This window comes from Schistocerca gregaria, chromosome 10, assembly GCF_023897955.1.
Source record: "Schistocerca gregaria isolate iqSchGreg1 chromosome 10, iqSchGreg1.2, whole genome shotgun sequence".
Lineage (NCBI taxonomy): Eukaryota > Metazoa > Arthropoda > Insecta > Orthoptera > Acrididae > Schistocerca > Schistocerca gregaria.
Genome location: NC_064929.1, coordinates 133,411,900 through 133,430,314, shown reverse-complemented (window position 1 = coordinate 133,430,314; position 18,415 = coordinate 133,411,900). Strand labels below are relative to the sequence as shown.

Here is an 18,415-nt window from a genome sequence, read left to right as displayed (position 1 = left end):
CACTATCCCCAAACACAGCGCAAATGTATCCGGTTGCCTCCGCTGCTGTCACCCCTCTATTGGAGATTTCTCCACTCGGCACGGCACTCCATTTTCTAGCGTGCACAGCTCGACTCGCCATCTCCAAATACCAGAATGACGGTATGTAAACTCAAATAGCAACAGTTAACTACAAATAAAAATAAATAAACCCATAGTAACCAAAATACCAATAAGTAAAACAAAAACGTTACGAACTAATGCACCAAACTAACATGAATCGACTCTCCACTTAAATGTGACTCTTGCAGAATTTTAATTAGGCCTTCGCGAGACGACATTTATTTCCAAGCGTCTGCCAATTATAATATTTCGCGGTTAGCATGATGGTATCTATGGGTCAAATAAACCAGAGATCATCAGTGCTTATTCATATATCTTAAACATCCCCACTCAGACCTATTTCGGTTGGGCCCTACACACTTAAGAAGCATTGTAGGGTGCGTCACAGGAGTGTGTTGTAAGCTGTCTTATTTGCAGGCTTACTAAATTTTTCCAGAATCTTACCAATGAACTGCAGTCTGTATTCATCTACGACTAGACCTATGTGATCATTCCACGTCATGCCCACACAAATTGTGGGACTCTTATTTTTGTAAGATGTGACTGATTCCAAGTGCGGTTCATGTATATTGTATTTATGGGAAGTGAAGTGCACAGATCCACATTTATGAATATTTAAAGCAACTAGCCACTATTACCACCACATGAAATCTTACCAACGTTCGATGAATATTCGTGCGTCTTTTGTCACATAGGGACATTATCTGACTATATATCACTTTATTATGGGTAACTGTCAACGTCTGAAAAATGTCTGTGGTTACTAGTGTAAAATCGTCGTAAAGGAAGTGCGACTTTTAAATCTATTTAGTTGAATTATTTTATATCGACCGATGCACCTATATTTCTGGCCTCAGTTACCTTCTAGCAAATGAAAAAAACCGAAAATCAGTTTCCAATTAGATGAGTAGTCTCAAGTAGCCTCAAAAATTATAACATCTGGACTGTGTAAGCACATTAAAGCAGATGGATCAGCTAACAGACTGGAGCGAAAGATATAGTTATGAGCTGAACTTAATGACGCAGTTCGTAGCTAGAGCTTTATCAGCGTATATGGGGTGGACAAACATATGGAAGCACTAAAAGAATTACACATTACCATGCCTAATATGGTGTAGGAAACCTATCGGCTTTCATGGCAGCTTACGAGCTTCTAGTCGTCTCGGAAGGGATAAATGCAGAAGCTGTACGGTTCTCAACGTAATCTTATACCAAGTTGGGGTAACGATGATGAAGGTGGATAGCGATCATGCACATTTCTGTGCAAATCAGACCACAATGGCGTACTGTGGTGGCCAGAGGAGATGCGACAGTCCATCGTCGTGTACACAAAACCAGTCCTGAACGATGAGAGCTGTGTGAACCAGGGGCTCCCTCGTCTTTGAACGCAGCATCACCATTGTACCATGCACGGTCCTGATCAGACAAAATGCTCACATAATACTCGGCAGTGATGTGGGCTGCAGTGACCTTTGCAGCTATCTTCCTCTGTTTTTTCGTCATCATCCTCTCCAATGACCGTCTATCACAATCAGTCGACACACACTTTCGCCCGCGTTGTGAATTGGCGAACGATGTTTCCCACTTCGCCTGTGTGCGGTACGAATCATCGATAACACGCCTCTTGAAGCAACGAACACTTCTGCTACCTTCGTAGCGGAAGCTCCTAGCAGAGGAGCACTATTTGCTCACGATGAATCCACTCAGTTCCGACATACCGCATTCACTACAAATAACACTAGCTGACCACGGCCGACACTCGAGGATATTGCACAGGTGCCGTTCGTGCCTAATACAAAGCGCTCGCTACCTGCAAGCATATATTTCTTGCGGTGTTTCCATATTTTTGTCCATTAGTTGCCTTGGAACACTTGAAACTTAGCGCAAATCGGTTTGCTATTACATCAGTAGTCTCAACGGGCTACAAAAAGGAATGCTTTCAGGACCTCGTAAGTACGTTAAACAGATGGGTCATCATCATGATCTGAACATATTAGCACAGTTCGTCAGTGGAGGTTTATAAAAGTATATCGCGAAGCAGCGTAACACGTGGATTCCGCTCAAGTAGTTTGCTACCCAAGGTAGCAACAGCTGCTGGCGATTTTAAGAAAATACTATGACTGCATCTATACGTGCACAGATACTTCGGAAGTCACCATACAGTGCGTACTGGAGGGTACCTTGTTCCACTATTAGTCTTTCTCTTTGCAAATGGAACATGGGACGAACACTGTATGCTTCCGTACGAGCCCTGATTTCTCTTATTATGTTTCCACGGTGCTTAAATGAAATGTACGTTGGTGGCAGGAGCGCTCAGTCATAAATGCCGGTTTTGTAAACTTTCTCAGTAATATTTCGGGGATAAGAACGTCTTCGTCCCTCCAGATATTCCTATTTCAGTTCTCTGATTGATTACTTCCGTAGTACTCGCATTTTGGTCGAACTTGACGGCAACAGGTCCATCAGCACGCCTGTGAATCGCTTCGATGTCTTCCTATAGTCCGACCTGCTGGCGATCCCAAACACTTTAGTAGTATTCCAGAATGGGTGGCACTAGGGATCTACACGACGTCGCCTTTACAAATTAATCAAACCTTCCTAAAATTCTCCGAACTCGACCATTCGCCTTCCCTACTACACCCTTTGCGTGCTCGCTCCATTTCATATCGTTTTGCAGCGTTACGCCCAAATATTTTATCGACGTGAATGTGTCAAGAAACACACCAATAATAAAGTAATCGAACATTACAGGACTGTTTTCCCTACTCATCTGTATTAACTTCAATTTCATTTTTTTTCTTTTCAGATTTAAAGCAAGCTGGCATTCATCACACCAATTAGAATTTTTTTCGAAGTCATGTTGTATCATCCTAAAGTGACTCAACGACGACATATACCAATACACTAGGAGTCATCAGCGAAAAGCTACGTATTTTTAAATAAAATCATACCGCTTTAGGCTGTTAAAACATTTATTGCAATTTCAATTTCGACACGTGGTCATTTCCAAGCATTCTGAAAGCAGTTGTCAAAATACGCGTAATTATGAAACTGACAAAATTTGAAACGGTAAATTTCAAAGCGATTTACGTACGTTGTTGCAACCCACTCAATAATATAAAGCTGTGCAGGAGCACCTGCGTACTGTGTTGTGAATTTATCTGCTGTTCCGTGTACCATACACGTCAGGGACATCGTGAAACAATGACATATACACGTAAGTTTAAATCTCAGGTAACAGGCTTGGTAAATAGATCACAAAAGCGGCAAAGATGTAATTATACCAAGAGTATGAGTTATCGAGGGCAAAGATTCTAATATATGGAGGCGATATCATGTGATTTGTAAATTAGTGTGCAGAAAGGAGAAAACTGACACAAAAAACGTGTTGAATAAGAAAGGAATAGGTAAATGATACTGAGAATATTTCTGTGCACACATTTCACAAACATAACATCGGCTCTACAAATTTGCATCTTTGCACTGCGTAGTTCATATTCTCCATCTTTCCCGCTTTTGTGATCCATTTTCCAAGCATGCTTTACGAGTTTTAAAGTAAAGTGTGTATATCATCATTCATAATCTTTGTAACGTGTAGCAAATAAATTCATATCACTACATGCACCTGATCTAACACAGCACAACATAGCTTTAAGTTATTGAATGGCTTACAACATCACATCTCTGAGATTTTCATTTTCAACACTTGTTAATTATGTTCCAACAGCTAAAAGTGGCATGATTTCATTTTAAAATTTCACGAAGGCTGTGGACCCAGTCACCATCAAGTTACGTACTGCTGCCCACCCTAGCAGTCACGTTATACACAGGGTGTTACAAAAAGGTACGGCAAAACTTTCAGGATACATTCCTCAGACACAAATAAAGAAAAGATGTTATATGGACATGTGTCCGGAAACGCTTAATTTCCATGCTGGAGCTCATTTTACTGTCGTCAGTGTGTACTGTACTTCCTCGATTCACCGCCAGTTGGCCCAATTGAAGGAAGGTAATGATGACTTCGGTGCTTGTGTTGACATGCGACTCATTGCTCTACAATACTAGCATCAAGCACATCAGTACGTAGCATTAACAGGTTAGTGTTCATCACGAACGTGCTTTTGCAGTCAGTGCAATGTTTACAAATACGGAGTTGGCAGATGCTCATTTGATGTATGGATTAGCATGGGGCAATAGCCGTGGAACGGTACGTTTGTATCGAGACAGATTTCCAGAACAAAGGTGTCCCGACTGGAAGACGTTCGAAGCAATTGATCGGCGTCTTGGGGAGCACGGAACATTCCAGTCTATGACTCGCGACTGGGGAAGACCTAGAACGACGAGGACACCTGCAATGGGCGAGGCAATCCTTCGTGTAGTTGACGATCACCCTAATGTCAGCGGCAGAGAAGTTGCTGCTGTACAAGGTAACTTTGACCACATCACTGTATGGAGAGTTCAACGGGAGAACCAGTTGTTTCCGTACCATGTACAGCGTGTGCAGGTACTATCAGCAGCTGATTGGCCTCCACGGGTACACTTCTGCGAATGGTTCATCCAACAATGTGTCAATCCTCATTTCAGTGCAAATGTTCTCTTTACGGATGAGGCTTCATTCCAACGTGATCATATTGTAAATTTTCACAACCAACATGTGTGGGCTGACGAGAATTCGCACGCAATTGTGCAATCACATCAACACAGATGTTCTGTGAGCGTTTGGGCAGTCATTGTTGGTGATGTCTCGATTGGGCCCCATGTTCTTCCACCTACGCTCAGTGGAGCACGTTATCATGATTTCATACGGGATACTCAACCTGTGGTGCTAGAACATGTGCCTTTACAAGTACGACACAACATGTGGATCATGCACGATGGAGCTCCTGCACATTTCAGTCGAAGTGTTCGTACGTTTCTCAACAACAGATTCGGTGATCGATGGATTGGTAGAAGCGGACCAATTCCATGGCCTCCACGCTCTCCTGACCTAAACCCTCTTGACTTTCATTTATGGCGGCATTTGAACGCTCTTGTCTACGCAACCTCGGTACCAAATGTAGAGACTCTTCGTGCTCGCAGTGGACGGCTGTTATACAATACACCATTACCCAGGGCTGCATCAGCGCATCAGGGATTCCACGCAACGGACGGTGGATGCATGTATCTTCGCTAACTGAGGACATTTTGAACATTTGCTGTAACAAAGTGTATGAAGTCACACTGGTACGTTCTGTTGCTGTGTGTTTCCATTCCACGAGTAGTGAGATTTGAAAAGAAGTAATAAAATGAACTCTAACATGGAAAGTAAGCGTTTCCGGACACATGTTCACAAAACATATTTTCTTTCTTTGTGTGTGAGGAATGTTTCCAGAAAGTTTGGCCGTACCTTTTTGTAACACCCTCTATGTGCATAGAGAACAAGAGCGGTTCTATCACACTTCCCTGGGACATTCCTGGCAATACTCTTGTCTCTGGTGAACACTCGCTGTCGAGGACCACATACCGGATTCTATCACTTAAGACGTCTTCGAGCAACTCACATGTCTGGGAATCTATTGCGTTTGCCCGTATCTTCGTTAACAGTCTGCAGTGTGGCTCCGTGTCAAACGCACTCCGAAAATCATTTACAGTGACCCCAATTTCGATATTGCTCTAATCCCGCCTATTCCTCTCTTTTGGGGCCTAACGCAGACGCAGAGCGCTACGTGTGGTCGCTTTGCGTATCAGGTTGGCGGCAGACACGGGGCTGTGGGAGAGCTAGGGGCGCTATTTTGCCTGCAGCGGGCGACAATAAAACACGCTGCTCTTAACTGCCGGCGGACAATGGCGCAGCGAAGACAATGGCCGCCGAAGCACCGCTGGCGCCGCCGCAGATTTAACGCACCTCCTCCAGCCGCTGTGTAAATACTGGGAATCCATTCTCCCGGGCCCGCCGCCGCGAGGAAAACTAATTCCGCCGGAATGAGTTCGCCTTCGGCAGGGCCACCCCAGCGAGCACCTGACAGACCTCCTAGTCAGATTTAGGGACACTTCTGAGGCCCCCTGCTTTCGCACCGTTTACAATATTCCAGATTCCAATTCCGTAAGCGCACACGAAGCAGTCAGTCCCATTATAACGTAAAACGACTGAAAGGTTCATCTGGCGGGTTCCAGATGTGACTCGTGACGCGTTAGTGCAATGCTCATTTTAAAGCAACTACGTTGGAGAAGACCATGCACAGAATCACCGTTCGCCTGTTCCTACTTCAGCTAGGAACCTACGGGTGCAGATTTTGCTTCAGTCCGGACCAGTGGCCATTTGTGTAGCCTTTCGAACGTCTGTCTTACTGCATTATGCCGCAACACCACAGTGGTGTCGCGAGCATAGTATCGCGCAGTGGACACTGACAGCACTTTAGTAACTTTTTCATTCTGTTAGTATTTTGTTTAGACAACAATAAGTTACACACGTCAACAAGATTTTTGTTTTTATAAGTGCTTGTGCACTTTCACCATGGCAGATGGAAGACAATACGATTACTTACTATGAATGCGCTGACGTCTTGTCTGACGTTCCAAACGACTTGGCCAATTGGGAAGAAGACATTGGATTTAAAAAAAAAATTGAAAGTGAAGCAGAACCGTTGGAAGATAGTGAAATACGTCCAAGAAGAATTCGGCTAACGCTAAGGTTCCAAACTGATTGGGGTGAATCAGACGAAGAAGACAGACTATGATTTACTGAGGACCAAGAATAAATTTGAAGGATCTCCGGGTCCATACTTATTTCGCAAAGATACACAGAGCGTCGCGGATATCGTAGAATTATATATTGGGAACGATCTATTTGAATATATTAGCAATGAAACCAACAAGTATTACAGTCAAAATTGCAATAGAAGGAAACTGGAAAAAAAATGTCAAATTTATCGATGTTACAGGACTCGAACGTGGAAAATGGTTTGAGCTTGCTATCCTTATGGGAATTGTAAAAAAAAGTAAGAATCGATGATTGCTGGTCAACGAATTCGTTGATAGACACACTGATATTTCGTAAAACGATGTTCCGCAACCGATTCAAACAAATATTATCGTTTTTAGATTTTTTCGACAACAATAAAACGGATGGTGGCGACCGGATTTTCAAAGTGCAATTCGTAGCTGATTGTTTTTCCAAAAAGTTTAAAGAAACGTTTAATCTAAGTCAGAACATCTCAACTGATGCACAAATGATACCGTGGCGTGGACAGTTAAATTTTAAAGTTTACAATCCGCCGAAAATTACGAAATATGGCATACTCATTCGGATGCTGCGTAATTCGAGTACGGGATGCATTTCCTCATTCAAGATATATTCCGGCACTGGACAGCTTTTAGAAAAAACAGAGACGGAGCTATTGACACCCTCTTATGGAAAGTGGCATCACCTCTACATGGATAATTATTGTAACAGTGTAGAACTTGCACAGAAGTTACTTGAAAAGAAAATTCGAATTTGTGGAACGACACGGCAAAATAGAGGATTTACGGAAAAATTGAAGCGTGCAGAAGTCGATGTGTTTGGAGCTTGTCATCAACGGAAAGGTGAAAAGCGGCCGGCGACAAGCCAAGTAATCCGAATTAACGCTGCCGGCGCCAAGCGAACCAATTTGTACGAGACGGGCGGACGGCAAAGTGTTAAGCAAGGTTTGAACGACGAACCGGAGCTGGCGGCCAGGAAAATTGTGGGGATCGATTAATTCCTTTTGCGAAAAATGTTAATTCGGCTAAAATTAATGTTCAAGTAATGGCATAAATATCGTGTGTACCATTCGCATTTTACTTACAGATACATGTAAAAAAAATCTCCTGGTAGATTTTTGAAGCGCGCCACTTTTATACTTTAAATTGGTACGAACCGGTTCAAGCCTTGATCTAAGGGAGATAATGGATAAACTCAAAATGAATTTTTTTAGTCCAATCTACACCCGTTGCCGAGATACAATAGTTAAAAGTTGAGCTAAACGCCGCACGCAAAAATCGTTCTTAGGTAAGCTGAATGCGCGAAAGCGGTTTAAATTGAACCAAATAAATAAAAAATGTATTATTGCGATAAAATTGAAAACGATTTCAGTTATCTAGTTTCATTCGGATTTTAGGTGGAAAAAAACACGTTTTGAAATAACAAGGTAGACAAATATAGGTAACCAATGGTCCTCCTGTTGTTTTATGATAGCCTTATCCGTTGCCATGATATAAGCAACATGGTTCGAAATACGATAAAAATCATACCTGATTTGTCGGCGCCTGAGTCAACAAAATTCGAATTCGGTTGCCAAACTAGTGTCAAAATCATGGTAGAGTAAGAGCTGGGAAGCAAAATGAAAAATGTTCCTATCGCAGCACAAAAAGGCGAATATATCTTGGGTAGAGTTTAGGATAATAAGAGGGGAAACTAACCTTTCGACTTATCGGACAGCTTCAAAGACATTTAATCTAAACTACTTGAGAGATTCGCAATGAGTTAACCCTACTTCCCCAGAGCAAGAAGCGCTCTCACTGCAAGTTGGTGGCGTAGCTGCATCTTGCAATTTATAGACGAAAATTGCTGATCCTGTGTCCAAAAACCAGAAAATTTGCCAGCAATAGTAAATAGTGTATAATATATGGCTGAAGAGCATACATGTTATAGCTGAAAAAGTTCACGGGCGGGGAGGTGGTGGGATATTATTTCTGGGTTACTTGACACGACGCATCATGAAACTTCCTGCAGATTAAAACTGTGTGCTCGACCGAGACTCGAACTCGGGACCTTTGCCTTTCGCGGGCAAGTGCTCTACCAACTGAGCTACCCAAGCACGACTCACTCCCGGTACTCACAGCTTTACTTCTTCCAGTATCCGTCTCCTACCTTCCAAACTTTACAGAAGCTCTCCTGCGAAACTTGCAGAACTAGCACTCCTGAAAGAAAGGATATTGCGGAGACATGGCTTAGCCACAGCCTGGGGGATGTTTCCAGAATGAGATTTTCACTCTGCAGCGGAGTGTGCGCTGATATGAAACTTCCTGGCAGATTAAAACAGTGTGCCCGACCGAGACTCTAAGTAAAGCTGTGAGTACCGAGCGTGAGTCGTGCTTCGGTAGCTCAGAAGGTAGAGCACTTGCCCGCGAAAGGCAAAGGTCCCGAGTTAAGCCATGCCTCTGCAATACCCTTACTTTCAGGAGTGCTAGTTCTGCAAGGTTCGCAGGAGAGATGCTGTAAAGTTTGGAAGGTAGGAGACGGATACTGGCAGAAGTAAAGCTGTGAGTACCAGGCGTGAGTCGTGCTTCGGTAGCTCAGACGGTAGAGCACTTGCCCGCGAAAGGGAAAGGTCCCGAGTTCGAGTCTCTGTCGGGCACACAGTTTTAATCTGCCAGGAAGTTTCATATCAGCGCACACTCCGCTGCAGAGTGAAAATCTCATTCTGGGGACGATCCATCATATTACATGACATGGATACTAATACTAACGGGTATAAACACACAAATGTTAAGATGTTTTGATTTAAAATGTCTTTGATGCTGCGAGGTAAGTCAAATGGTACTGCCAGTTTTTCCATCCTTCACTCTCCCCAGGACATATTCGCCTTTTTTGTGGTACGATAGGAGCATTTTCCATTCTCCTTCTTAACATAACTGATCGTTGCGCTTGGCCACTATACACAACGAAAACACCGCCAACGTGAGACCAACAAACTGTGTGTACAACAGGTTTTATTCGTTGTTTGTGGGTCACCTAACCATAGAAAAGTCGTAGTACGGTGAGGTACCTTGAAATCCAAGTGAAGACCGAGACTAATAGCTATCTATTTGCTCTAGTGATTGACATAAATCACAGTAGTATCAACAGATTTTAAGGTTCTCTAAAACTCCAATCAAATTATAGAATTTACCTAACTCTGTGAGGAGGTAACAAAAATCTGTAGAAGACTGTATGGAGAAAGTGCAACAACATCTGATTATCTGGGCAGCTCGCTAAATCAAAGTGAACGATACGACAAGATGCCACAAATTCAGCAACACAAGTTGTCTGGCAAAATAAACAATTAACGAACTGCTCATAATGTGCAGTTTGCCAGCCTTACATTAGGTAGTGTGCGCCATTCAGCACTAGATTATGTTAGACAGTGCTGCACGTATCCTCATGTGGCGAGAGGCGAGAGTATGCAATGCACCCAGGAACACTGCCGAACACGGTAGTTTTGGTGGTCAAGGAGTTGAACAAGGCACACTCACCGGTCGGTGTTATACTCACATTGTATTGCCTACCCATGTGCGTCTTTCCAATGGTGCATTCGTCCTTGACTGCATCGAGAGTTCTGGAGACGTATTGTAGCACGTCCACGTGCTCCAGGGGTCACAGGACAGTTGTCGGCTGTGCTGGTGGAAGAGTGGAACGCCTTACCACAAGAACTCCTTACCGACCCTTTGGCCAGCATGGGGGCACGTTGCAGAGAACGCATTACCGTTCGTAGTGATCACACACCCTATTACGAACCATGTCCCAGTATTTGTAATGTTCAGGGGACCATCGTAAATCGTGGTGACTTCAGTGCAGTCATTGACTTTGAATGAAAGCGTCATTGTTTTTTATCTAACTGCGTATTTCTTTCAGTTACTTTCTGCAGTATACAATAGCAGTTCGTCCGGTTTATGGTCTAAGTTTCATTGCACTGTGTAGCTTGGCAGTGACGCATCATGCGAAAGTACTTTCGTCTGTAAGTTTGCATACAAGTTTATTTTCCATAAAACCAATATATGAAAACGAGGAGTCATTAATATGCGAGAACAACCACTTAAGATGCTCAGTTGAAATCTAAATCTACATGTACATACACCACTATAAGGTACGTGACGATAGTATTCCGCACCGCTACCAGTCATTTCCTTTCCTGTTCCTCTTGCAAATAAAGCAAGGGAAAAACAGCTGTCGGCATGCCTCCATACACTCCCCTGCTTCTTGTATCTTGTCTTCGTGGTGCTTACGTGAAATGTATGTTGGCGGCAGTAGAATCGTTCTGCAGGAAGCTTCAAGCGACTGTAATTTTTTTTAATTTTTTTTTATTACAGTGTTCATCGAAAGCAACGTGGCCTTACCTCTAGGGAATCCCCTTTGAGTTCCCAAAGCATCTCTGTTATATTTGCATGTTGTTCGAACCAACCAGTAGTCTTCCTTTAATCCGACCTGGTTTGAATCCCAGACGCTCGAACAGTACTCAAAAATGTGTTCTATACGTCGTCTCTTTTAAAGATGAGCTAAATTTTCCCAAAATTCTCCCTGTAAACCGAAGTCGACCAATCGTCGTTCCTATCAAATTTCTCACGTGCTCGTTCCATTTTATATCTCTCTGCAACTTTATGGTCATAAATTTAATGAAGCAGCTCACTTCTAACATAGTTTTCGAACAGTACTTGTTTGTTTTTCCTACTCATTCGCATTAACTTACATTTGTCTACATTCAGAGCTATACGTAATCCATCACACCAATTATGAATTCGTCTAAGTCGAATGGCGCAAGTCTCGATATACAAACAAATTCTAAAAACATCATGTAGCATGCAAAAAGGCGTTGTATCGTAAGCTGTTGCAAATAATTTTTAAATGGACGTTGTAGTGGTGCGACCTTCTTACTGCAGACAGCCAGCAGTTTTTACCTGTTCTTCACATCAGCGCCTGAAGAGACTTGTGGACAATCGTTTTCTGATTCTTAAAAAGCGAATCGGGCAGAAAATCGGTACCCTCTCGAGCAAGCACTGTACAGTGGCGTGAATATCAAGTAAATGTAAACACGCCTATTGTTACAGCAGGAGAGTTTCAGCTTCAGACTGAAGTCCCCTTATGAGCAGCGACAGCCAGACCCAACTACCCCTGAGTATCCCCAATCGCAGCAGATACACCCCTCGCGGCTTATTTTTTCCCCGCAGAACCGCTCTAATTGCTCCCTGCTTTTTGCGCGTCCCAGTAAACCGCGCCCAGTGTATGCCAACTCGCGCTTCCCTCCCCCTCCTACCCACCGCTTCGTTTCCTTCTGCAGTTGGCAGCCCTGCTGACGCTTATTCCTTGCAGCTCCCGCCTTTATGCCATTTGGCTGCTCCTGCTGACTCGCCTCCTTAGCTCCTCCCCCCTTAACCTGGGGCAGCCCCCTGCCGCCCCCCTCTCCCCCTCCTCCCAACGCACAACGACAACCTTTCTGCACTTTTATTCGGGACCCGTCGCTGTTTAACGCCAAGTTGTTTTTAAGTTGCGCAACGGAGCGAAGGCAGGAGAAAGGAAAAGAGCAGGGCTCCCCAGTGTGTACCACCTTCCTCTCCCCCCCTTCCCCCCGGGGGCAACGCACGCCTCTAATTGGACGCCCACGCGCGGCGCACTCCTTTGTTATTGGCAGGTTGTTGCTCCGCGTGTTCGCGACTAATGAGCGTGTTGCGGAAGAGCCATGGGGGAAGAAAGGTGGCCAGGTACTTCCCCTTCCCTCTCCTCTCCAGTCCCCCTCCTCCTCCAAGCCTCCCGTGGATGAGCAGATATGTCCCTCACTCTTTTCTTTTTTATTCCCAATCTTTCGCCAGCTGCAGACCCTGCTGTCCAGAAGATGTCAACTGCCAGGCGATGCAGCCTCACTGGGAACGCTAACGATGTAGCACCAGGTGTCACGTCGATTGCCCGTACAGTCAGGAGCTTTACTGTTCTGTAGACACGCTAACAGCCTGCACTACAGTCTGCGTCATTTAGGAAATAGCTTCCGCGCAGACAGGTGGAGCGGTGGGGGTCTGTCGAAGCGTGGTGGCGCATTGCCAGATCGTGTTGCTGCAGAGAGCAATTTGATTCATTTGCCTGCCGTACACCATATCGTACGTACAGACATATGGGGAAAATAATAAATCTTAAAACCGATTTTGATCAATCGTGTACATGACAAGATTATCGAAACTGGTTATAATATCTGTAATTTTAGTATTGGTTAAGAACAGTCTTGGTTGCAATTTTAGTTTAACGAAGGCGATGTTGGTCTGATATATCTGACGATGCCCTTTGGCTACACCGACTAAAGGATTCTTCTAAGAAATACCAAATTAAGGTATTTGCTCTTTCAAAAGGTGACCTGTTTATACAAGCTTATAGGTTATCCAGGTCTGCACAACGCGATCGCCATTCTTAGATAGATGTATTTTTTCTCGGTTTTCTAGGTAGATAACCTGAAGATACCTAAATAAGACGAAACGCGTCGTTGAAAAATAAAAAACTAAAATTGCAACCAAGACTGTTTTTAATCAATACTGTTAAGCACTGGTTTGCTGCTAGCCACATATGGATTGGAAGAATTTCTGTTTGTAATTTTAGAGCGAATTTGACTGTGTTATAAGTAAAATAGTAATACACAACAAAAATAATTTCAAACACAAACCGAAATCATTATACACGAACAGAAAAAAAATTGCAAACACCAAGCTGAAGTGGTGCGACGTAAGTGAAAGTTGGTAGGCGTGTTTTTACATCTGCAAGTTGACGGCTATTAAAATTTGGTGCCAGTGTCGCATGAAAGTGGCGTTAGTAGCGCCACTGTCAGAACGCAGATCAGCTGTACCGTTTCTGAGCGTTAGTTATCTTTGAGCCTGGACATGAAGAGTTGGTGTCACTCAAGAATGCCTTTCAGGCGACAAAGACGCCCGTAACACCACACTGAGCTTGAACGAGGTCACGTAGCAGGGCTACGAGAAGCCAGATATTCCTTCTGCGATATTACAGGGAGGCTTGCAGGACTGTTGCCACTGTACGTGGCAGCTGGTAGCGGTGGCCACGAAAGTTTACGGTCTCAAGAAAACAGGGATCCCGACGGCCATATGGCACACACTGCTGCTGTAACCCAACGTGTTCTGCAGAGTGTCGTGTTCTGCATATGGCACAGGCACATCGTACAGCACCTATCTTGGCAGCAGTTGGCACTGGAGTGACACAATGAACTCTTGCAAATCACTTACTTCATGGACAGCTCTGAGCCAGATGACCTGTAATGTGCATTCAGTGAACCCAAAACGAGAGTTCATTGGGGGTGGTGGGAGGGGTAGGTTGGAGGCCTGTTGTGCTTTCTGAGAAACCTGGCTCTGCTTCAATGCTAGTGATGGCCTTTGGTTGGTTAGGAGGCGGCCATTTGATAACCTGCAACCTACCTATCAGTGTGCTAAACACACTGGAACTATGCCCGAAGTTATGGTCTGGGATGCGATTTCATATGAAATCAGTAGCACTCTCGTGGTGATTCCACTCACGTTGACTGCAATATTGTATATCAATGTAATGATTCAACCTCTTGTCTGTCATTCATGAACAGCATTAGAGGTGGTGTCTTCCAACAGGATAACGCTGGCGCACATACTGCTGCTGTAATCCAACATGTTGTCTTGGCCTGCTCGATCACCAAATCTGTCTCGAATCGAGCACATATCGGACATCATCGGAGACAACTCCCGCATCATCCGCAAGCAGAATTAATTGTCCCTGTATTGAGTGGCCGTGTGCACCATGCATGCAACTCCATCCCATTAACAGACATCCGGCACTTGTACAGCGCAATGCACTCACATTTGCATGCTTGCATTCAACATCATGAAGGTTACACCAGTACTATTTCATATTTGCAGTAGCGTATTTCACGCTTACAGTAACCAGCAATTTTGAGATGTGAAATCTGTTACCTAGAAAAATGCGTTTCCAAAATTTCGTTACTCTACAGTCATTATCTTTCGCTACTGTGATTTTGTACCGTCATTATATTTGCTCGACAACTGCTTCTAAAAACTAAAAAACTAAACTACTCCCGAACAGGCCATGAAGGCCCAACGGTACTAACCGGCCGCCGTGTCATCCTCAGCTCAGGGACGTCACTGGATGCGGATATGGAGCGGCATGTGGTGAGCACACCGCTCTCCCAGCCGTATGTCAGTTTACGAGACCGGAGCCGCTACTTCTCACTCAAGTAGCTCCTCAGTTTGCCTCACAAGGGCTGAGTGCACCCCGCTTGCCAACAGCGCTCGGCAGACCGGTTGGTCACCCATCCAAGTGCTAGCCCAGCCCAACAGCGCTTAACTTCGGTGATCTGACGGGAACCGGTGTTACCACTGCGGCAAGGCCGTTGGCCGGCAACTGTTTCTACTCCATAGATTTTTTTTTTAAATGTGTGATTTTATAAAGCGTTTGTGTCGGTGTGTGACTACAGTTAACTGCAAATCACTGAGACGGAAAAGGAAGAACTCCTTGTAGGAAAATACTATCATGTACATGGCCAGTATGTTGTCATATTTTCGCTGCCACCAAGCATTACAGCGTAAATTAGTTCCTTCGATACTAGAGAGAGAGAGAGAGAGAGAGAGAGAGAGACAGAGAGAGAGAGAGAGAGAGAGAGAGAGAGAGAGAGAGAGAGAGAGAGAGGGAGGGAGGGAGGGAGGGAGGGAGGGAGGGAGGGAGGGAGGGAGGGAGGGAGGGGGGTGCGGGGAGGGGGGGACGAGACCTACCATTTGTGAAAGTGTTGTAAGTCCAGTAAATAAACCAAATTTATTTGGAAATCACAAGAACACGTTTAGCGATACAGATTTACAGTTATACCGCTGCAGGAAAATAACATTTTAAGAATAATTCGGTCGCCCTGTGAATTAAACTGTATTGTCGTTAAGAATATCAACAGCACAGCAAGAAGCAAAGAGATTCTCGCCGTTTGGTTGTAACTCGCGACTACTGCCCATTCCATGTGGCAGTGTACGGAATGGCATTTTGCAGGTACCCCACACCAAACGTCCATTGCACACAGTGCCCTTTGCTGTGGTCACTAAAACTGGTTAAGATAAACATGCATTCACTGACAACATTCCGCCCCCGGTAGCTGAGTGGTCAGCGTCACAGAATGTCAATCCTAAGGACCCAGGTTCGATTCCCGGCTGGGTCGGAGATTTTCTCCACTCAGGGACTGGGTGTTGTGTTGTCCTAATTATCATCATTTTGTCCCCATCGACGCGCAGGTCGCGGAAGTGGCGTCTACTCGAAAGACCTGCACTCGGCGAACGGTCTACCCGACGGGAGGCCCTAGCCACACGACGTTTCACTGATAACACAAACTGCTGGCTGTTACTGACAAGGCGTGACACTCCTTCAGCATGTTACATGACCGCGACTGGGTCACCATTCCCTGTAGACACGTCGAATAGACAACGTTGCCACACAGACAAATTGCACAGCTCCTTTCTGACATTCTGTCACGTCTTCACGTCGACCGTCTTACTGCGCAGATACCGTACAACTGACCCATACATACCACTTTACTGAAATGACGTACGTCTCAAGACCGCCCAGTATCCGAGCTGCAATAAGATCTTATATGGACTACAGATGGACACACCACTGTTCAGCAAGACAAAATAGACCAGATAAGCTAGGTAAGAGGCTGTATAAAGCCATTGAAGTCTGTAGTGGAGTCTTCAAACCAATTCCAACTAATGATTTGCTAGTTAAATGCCATTACAACTACCCCAGAAATACAAGGTTTAACGGTATTGTTATTGGTGGCTGACAACAGTGTACGAGACAACAATACACGATTATTTATTTTATTTGCAGACTAACAATTATAACTATTAGTAGTAGTAGTATGGTTTTACGTCGAATAGTACCTCCTAGTACATGTGATAAGAGCAAGCCATTAATGCTTATTTACCCTTGGACAGCGACGCCTGTGGGTTGAGGATGACACGGCGGCCGGTCGGAGCCGTAGGGCCTTCTGGCGGAGTTTAGTTTTATGTAGGTCTGATGTTGACTCGATCAAACAAAACGGCTAGCCTATACTGACAGGCGTAGCCCACTTAAAAAGGGACTGTACGAACTTCCCTCACCGATCTGTTCCATACAGACGTGCAGTGCAGCGCACAACTAGGACTTCGACATAGCCGACAGGAAGCTGCAACTCTGAACTGTTTTCGAGAAAACTGGGTTTAAAAATTTTAGGCGTGCTACTACAATTTGAATGGTCGTTGTTCACCAAGCAGTTCGGAGCTGAGCAAGTAAGTACTTAGTTTTATGAGCAAAATGTCTCAGGATCGAATCTCATTGCAGGTGTACGTTTTCCGATCCCACATAACTCTAACAACACATTATAGGGAGTGTGCAAATTTTCAATATTTAATTATTCATTCATTATTTTCACGATATTTATATTGGAAAAAGGAGATAAAATCTTACGTAAGAAGGGTGATTATAAAAACAGGATACAAAAGAACTTCCGATCACATCAGTTTATAATACTGCCATCATATTATAGGCACGCCGGCACAAAGGGAAATGTAGTACAGAGTGATTCTGTAACGATATTGAAAACTTTCAGGGATGATGGAGAAGGATGTATGTATCACTTTTAGGTAAGAGACCCTGGTCCGGAAACGACACAGTCGAAAGCTTAAAGGGAAAATCGTTCGCATACCTCTGAGTGTGCACTTCCTCCACCGCAAGCTATTTCCATATTTTAAGAGGAGGTTATATGGCCAAAGCAAGAAAAATGTGCAGTAAACATGCGTGCTAAAATGCTTCCTTAAGAGCTATGAGCATTTGTTCAATAGGAAACGTTTTACACAGTAGCAAAAATGAACAAGTCCTAATGACTCCTAAGGCAGACATTTTAGAGTCCATGTTTATTTGACAAATTTTTCTTGTTTTGGTCCATACTATCTTCTCCTAAATTTTGGAAGACTAAGAGCTTGTGGTAGAAGTGGCCCAGAGTCAGACATATCAGAACGATTTTCACTTGTAACTTTCGACACAGTCTTTTCCAGACACGGGTCCCTTGCCTCAAATTGATGCGCTCACCATTCTACATCGCCTTGTTTGTACTCTGGCCAAGGAAGTTGTGTATACTGGTTCAGTGAAATATGATAATGTCCTGACTGATGATTTCCTCAGAACCGTAAGAGCTAGAAACAGGATCAAATGGAACGAAAACTTTCAACTGTCCAACGAAATCAAAGAGAAACGCTATGCCGCAGTGCTACACGACCTCAGCACAAAAACTGTAGAAACAGCACAAACTTTACACTGAGGTGCAAAAATCGTGGGATAACGTCCTTTCGCCCGGCGAAATGCAGCAACAGATCGACATCGCATGCATTTAATAAGTCGTTGGATGTCTCCTGCAGAAATACTGAGCCATGCTTCCGCTGTAGATTTTCATAATTGCGGAAGTATTACCTGTACAGGATTTTGTACACGAACTAACCCTTCGATTATAACGCATAAGTGTGTCGATGGTACACATGTTGGGCGATATGAGCTGCCAAATCATTCGCT

General features: G+C 44.2%; 1 protein-coding gene, 1 non-coding gene and 1 pseudogene across 7 annotated transcripts in view; 1 reads left to right on the top strand and 2 right to left on the bottom strand.

The window, feature by feature from the left end:
* The window catches only part of LOC126293440 (CUGBP Elav-like family member 4), a 669,441-nt gene that overhangs the window by 369,401 nt on the left and 281,625 nt on the right, over positions 1 to 18,415 (top strand). The gene's annotated exons all lie outside the window — the stretch shown is intronic.
* Trnas-cga (transfer RNA serine (anticodon CGA)) lies at positions 8,846 to 8,918 on the bottom strand. Its single transcript has one exon. It is a non-coding gene; the product is annotated as a tRNA-Ser (tRNA).
* On the bottom strand, positions 15,112 to 15,229 carry LOC126293846 (5S ribosomal RNA; annotated as a pseudogene).